Raw genomic sequence first — 5,786 nt, forward strand, 5'->3', positions numbered from 1 at the left:
GTTCCAACCTTCCCATCCACCTCTTCCAACCCCCTCTCCCACCTTTTCCACCCCCCCTCGGCCTGGCAGCCCTCAGGGAGCAGCTTTTCCCTGGAATTCAGGCGTCCCTGCTGCCGGCACAGCAGCCTGACAACTGCATCTCCCCCCCGGGAGTGCGTCCAGCCGGGAATCCCGGCTCTCATTCCCATTATCCCAGGGCTCTCATTCCCATTATCCCAGGGCTCTCATTCCCATTATCCCACTGCAGACACATCTGGAGCCGGGGGCGGGGCAGATCCTGCCAGGAAGGGCCGTCAATCCCTGGGAGCGGCTCCTTCCAGCCCTCCCTGAACCCCGAGCCGGGTTTCCTTTGGGATTCTCCTTTGGGATTCTCCTCTGGGATTCTCTGGGATGAGCAGCTCCAGATCCCGATCCCGGAGCGACGGCGGCGCTTCGGGGACTTCCCAAAGTTTTGGGGGGCTGTGATTGTGCCCCGGGGGTTTTTTTGGGGATGGGGGAAGGCAGTTCCCGGAGCTGCCCCGGGACATTCCACACATCCCACAGGGAGCCGAGCCTGGCTCAGTCATCATGGAATAACGGGAATGGTCTGAGCCCTGGACTGGCACTGAGTGATTGAAACAGTTAATGCAGCCCCAAATCCCGAAGGGAAGCAGGTGCTGGATCCTGGATCCCCCCTGGAGCACCTGCTTTCCAGGGGAGACAGGGAAGGGGGCAGGAACATCCCTCTGGAGCATCTCCAGGGACAAACCCCTGGGACACAAAGTCCTCCCAAAGGTCACACTGAACAGACCAACAGCCCGGATGGAAAGGCAGGATGAGCCTTTCCAACCCCCCGTCCCAGCAGGAATTCCCAAGGACACCCCATCTCCCGGCCCTGGAATTCCTTTGGGAGCAAAAACCAAACACCAACAACCCCCTCCCTCAGCACGACCTGGGAAATCACAGGAAAAGGGAGAGAAGGGAGGGGGAAAAAAAGGGGAAAACCCCCAAAATTCCCAGTTCCAGAGGAGGGTCAGACACATTCCAGGCCTCCCAGGGAGTGTTTTCCACGGATCTGATCCCAACTTTGCTGCTCCTGAGGATCCACTGGAATCCTCAGGACACACCAGCCTTGCAGCCCCCTTGGATCACTCCCCACAATGCCTGGGAATCCTTTTCTCCCAGCAGGACATGGAATGTTCCCCTGGGAAGTCGCTGTTTGACCTGAGCTTGTTTTCCAGTTCTGCCACAAGCGGCTTTTTTTCTTCCCCCCCCTCCTAAAAATCCTCCTGGAGTATGGAGCCAGAAGGGAAATAACCTGGGAAAAGTCCTTAAAAATCGAGACACAAATTAATAAAATCCATCTCTAAGGCATGGAGTGCCATCCCTGTGCCCATGGGAAACAACAATCCATGGAAAACACGACCCAGGGATACACCTGCACACAAAGTTCATGACCCTGCCATGCAGATATTTAAAAAAAATGAACTTTAAGGCGCCAAATTCGGGACTGATCTTGGATTTTAGAGGCTGAACCGACGCCAGGGCAGCGGGACAACGCCACAGGTTGGAAAACTGGGTGGGATCCAGGTGGGATCCACCTGGATAAGCACAGATCCAGGTTTTCCCAGGTGAAGGGGGCACGAGGCAGGAGGGCAGGGAGGGCTGGGGGGTCCCTGGGGCGGCTCAGGCCGTGCCTGGGGCTCAGGATCCCGGGAAAAGAGGAGCCCTGGGAGCGCCGGGGCTGAGCCGGGCGGGGGATCCCGGCTCCATCCCTGCTCCCGGCGGGAATGCCGGCCCGGCCCGGCCCTCCAAGGGTTAAGTGCTGCCATTTCGGTGCCATTCCCGATGTGTCCATTAAGGGTGTTACATAACAAAATGGCAGCGCTTAACCCTTCCCTGGCCGCGCTCCCGCTGCTGCTTCCCGGGATCTGCCTCGGCCCGGGATCCCCCACCCCGGCCCCTCCCCGGCCCCGCTGGAATCGTCTCCCCCTTCTCCCGCCGCTCCAGGGGAACACTGAGGGGCTGCTGAGGGCTGGGAAGTCCTCGCCATTCCCAGGGATCAGAGCCCGCAGGAGTCCCCTCCCGTGCCAGGAGCGGGACGTTGTCCGGAGGGATGCACCGGCAGGGATTGGCAGCGCTGGGAAAAGAGGAAGGAAACAGAGGGGAAAACGTGGGATAACGTGAGAAAACGTGGGAAAACGGAGCCTGGAGGAGCCCGGAGAGGCCACGGGGCCCCCACGTGGTGCTGGACTCCGAGGGGAGCTCGGGAAGCACTTCCAGCCCCAGGGATCTGCTGCTCCCTCCATCCTTGCCCTCGGGAATTGCGGAGCGCCGGGAAGCGACCCGGGGGAAACACTTCCCAAAGGGAATGTGTGGAGACAGGGCTGAGCTCCTGCACCAGGGACACGGAGCTCGGGGCTGGACACGGAGCTGTGGGTTGGAAACAGAGCTCGGGGTCGGGCCAGGAACGGGATTCTGGGAGCTGGAATCCCACTGAGCTGGGAATCCCACGGATCCGTGTGCACTCACCTTCCAGCTCCCTGCCGGGGCTCTGGGCAGGGACAGGAGCATCCCAAAGTGCTACTAGAGACGGAGCTGGAAAAGTGGGAAAAGCTGCTGCCTGGAAAAACCATCACTTGCCTGATTTTTGGAAAACTTTGAGGCAACTGAGGCGAGGGGAAGCGACAGAAACTACGGAAGAATTCCGCCGATTTTGTCGGAATTCAGAGGAGTTTCCACTATCGGGGGGGAAATTCTAATAAAGCAATTAAAAATCTATTAAAATATGATTTTTTCCCCCCTCTTAAATACTTTTCCTGGTGCTGCTGTCCCTCACTTTTGGAGGGTCCAGCCTCGAAACAACCCCTGCCACAACCACAGGGGTTCCAACTCCGGGATTCAGGGATGGAGCCGGTTCTTTGTCACCCCTGGGAATCCCCCCCCAAGCAGAGGATTAAAATCCAAGTGGGTTTTGTTGAAGGACAAAGCCAGGAGCAGAATTTCCCAACCCCTCCTGCCAGGTGTGGATTTCTCCAGGCGCACTGATATTAATTAATCATTAAAAAACTATTTATTTGGGACTCTCCAAAATTAAAACCTCCTGCTTAAAGGGGCCACGGCTTTGACTGCAACTTTTATTTACTGGGGGATTTTGATATTAAATATTCAATTTAAATATTAAACAATGGGCTGCAATCAAACTCTCCCCCCCTCCTCCCCAATTAATGTCTGATGTTTATTAAAGGAGGGATCCTGAGCCGCTTCATTGATTTTAATGTGGTCAAATTTGCATATTTAAATAGCCCCTCACAACCCCAGCACCACGGGATAACAGGGGCAAAATTCCTTGGGATTCCTGGATTTTTTTTTTGGACTGGCTGCAGCCCCCTCTCCCAAAACAAAGATTCCTGTTCAATCCCACGGAAAAATCACTGGGTGCCACCACAGAGGGAACCGGGGTAAGTGGGTGCAAAAAGGGAAATTTAAGTTACTGAGGAATTTTCTTATCTCCCCACCAACATTCCCGTTTTTCCTAAGGAGGACTTGGAAACTGAGATGAACTGGAAGGTTTGTTGCTCTGGGGTTACAGAGGTGCTTTTGAGGGCTTTGCTCACAGTCACCCCAGGAGGGGTTTGGGACCTGAATCCTCCCTGAAGTTTTACTGGATCTCAGAAATCCCTGGGCAGGAATTCTGGCAGGAATTCTGGCAACGACTGCCCAGGCTTTGTGTTGTCCAAGGAAATCGTGGAGACCCCTCAGTGTGGGACAAGCATTTGGATTGTGGTAACAAGCTCAATGCACCAAAAAAAAAAATGGTATTTATATATTTTACGTGCTGTTCTACAGCAGCACGAGGGGTTTGGGGGCGTTTCCAGGTGATAATTCACCCAAAAAGAGCAGGTGGAGGAATTCCCATGATCCAAGCTGGATCCTCCTGCTGCTCCTGCCCCTTCACCTCTGGCTCAGGTCACCCAGAGAGGTGTTCCCGGGGCTCCATTCCCCGTTTTTCGGTCCCCAGGATGGAATCCCTTGGCAGGATTTGGGTCACAAACAGCAACAAGAGGTGAGGTTGGAGGAGGAGAAGTGAGGACCAGGAATGCTGAGCACTGACCCTGGAATGTCCTGAGCTGGGAGGGATCCACAGGGATCACCCCCCAGGAGTCTCCCCTCACTCCCTGCTCCAGCTGAACAATCCAAGTGCCCTCAGCTGCCCCTCATCCCCATTTTTTGGAGGGAAAAATCCCCCCCACACAATGGATAAATCCCTAAATTCCTCCTTAGAAAACGCTCCCTTTGACACCCCCTGGGACAGGGGAGCCCCAGCACAGGACAGAGCTCAGCTGTTCCCTCCCTGAGCGTTGCCAGGGCTCCAAAATCCCTGCCTGGATTTCACTCCCGTTCCCAGATTTCACTCCCATTCCCAGATTTCACTCCCATTCCCAGATTTCTCTCCCGGGGGCTGCACGAACGCCCAGGACACACAAGGAATGCCAGGGAGGAATTTCCCTGCTTGTTTTTGCTCCTCCTCTTGCCCCAGACCAACAACATGGAGCAGCTGCCGTGACACCTCCCTGTCCCTCAGGAAACTCGGGAGATTTCCCTCCTTCGGAGTGTGAAATGCTCCGGGAAAAGGGAGTTTTGGGGAAGGCACAGAACAGAGTTTGATCCTTCAAGGCGGGAGCTGCGGGTGCAGGACACAATCCCCCCCCCATCCCAGCCCAGCTCCGCGTTCCCAGGACTGGAATTCCAGCCTGTGCCACGTCCCAGGCGCTCCCATCCCACGGCATTCCCGGCTCCTACCTGGCAGGGAAGGTCATGGGTTCCCGCGGGGATCCCGACGGGGCCGAGCGGCACAAAGGGACGTGGCTGAGGATCCTGAGGGGAGAGAGAGGAGGGTCAGGACACTCTGGGGCAGGACCCACCCCAAACACCCCGCTGGGACACTCATCCCGACCCCTGGAACCCGCGGGAAGGAGGGAAGAACCGCATCCCGGGATTCAAGGAAAGGAAGTGCAGGTCAGGCTTGGGGTTCTCACTGAGTGTTCCTTCAGTCTTTGCTTCTTCCATCAACATTCCCAGAGAAAATCAACCCCCTCATCCCTCTGGTTTGAGCCAAACACCTCCTGGAACCAACATTCCCATCTCTGAGCTTCCCTCGAGGAGGAAAAGACCTCCCAAGGTCTGAGTTTGCCCTGAATTTACCTGGAGCTCACTCCTAAGTCTGAAATCAGCTGCTGAGCCCCCTCCCCACGTTCCATCTGGGATAACAGCAGCACACATCCACACATCCATGCGGGAAAACCACTCGGAGACACAATTTCAGGAAGAGCCTCGTTGCCTTTAACTCGCCCAACGAGCCAACAGGCCCCAGCCCAGCCTGGATCATTAATTTCACTAATTATCACCACGCAGCCAACGAGGCCCAGCGTCACCCACGTGCCGGGAATGGCACTGGAGGGGCGGGAATGTTGGGATGGGAGGGAAGGGAGCTGCCCTTGGCTGTGACCCCACGGTCAGCACTCTGCTGTTTTCACTCCAGGGCAGGTTTAAAGCCAAGCTGGATGTGCTGCCCGAGCAGAGCCGGAGCTTTGGGTGGGTTTAGTCCAGAGAGGGGATCCCAGCAATCCATAAATATCTCCAAGGACGGGTCCAGAGGATGGTCCCAGACTCTTCCCAGGGGGTAGGACAAGGAGTGATGGCCAGAAACTAAAAACACACCAAGTCTCAGCTCAACAGGAGGAAGAACTTCTGTCCACGGAGGTGGCAGAGCCTGGAACAGCTGCCCAGGCAAGGAGTGGAGTCTC

The 5,786-nt window shown here is 56.2% G+C and overlaps 1 protein-coding gene across 3 annotated transcripts in view; it reads right to left on the bottom strand.

The window, feature by feature from the left end:
• GATAD2A (GATA zinc finger domain containing 2A) overlaps positions 1-5,786 on the bottom strand; it is a 33,325-nt gene that overhangs the window by 22,503 nt on the left and 5,036 nt on the right. For all 3 annotated transcript variants that reach the window (XM_017834502.1, XM_017834503.1, XM_017834501.1), the window contains exon 2: positions 4,783-4,857. The gene's annotated coding sequence lies outside the window, so the exon portion shown is untranslated. The remainder of the gene's footprint in view (positions 1-4,782; positions 4,858-5,786) is intronic.

The sequence above is a fragment of the Lepidothrix coronata genome, unplaced genomic scaffold (assembly GCF_001604755.1).
Source record: "Lepidothrix coronata isolate B3197 unplaced genomic scaffold, Lepidothrix_coronata-1.0 Scaffold233, whole genome shotgun sequence".
NCBI lineage: Eukaryota > Metazoa > Chordata > Aves > Passeriformes > Pipridae > Lepidothrix > Lepidothrix coronata.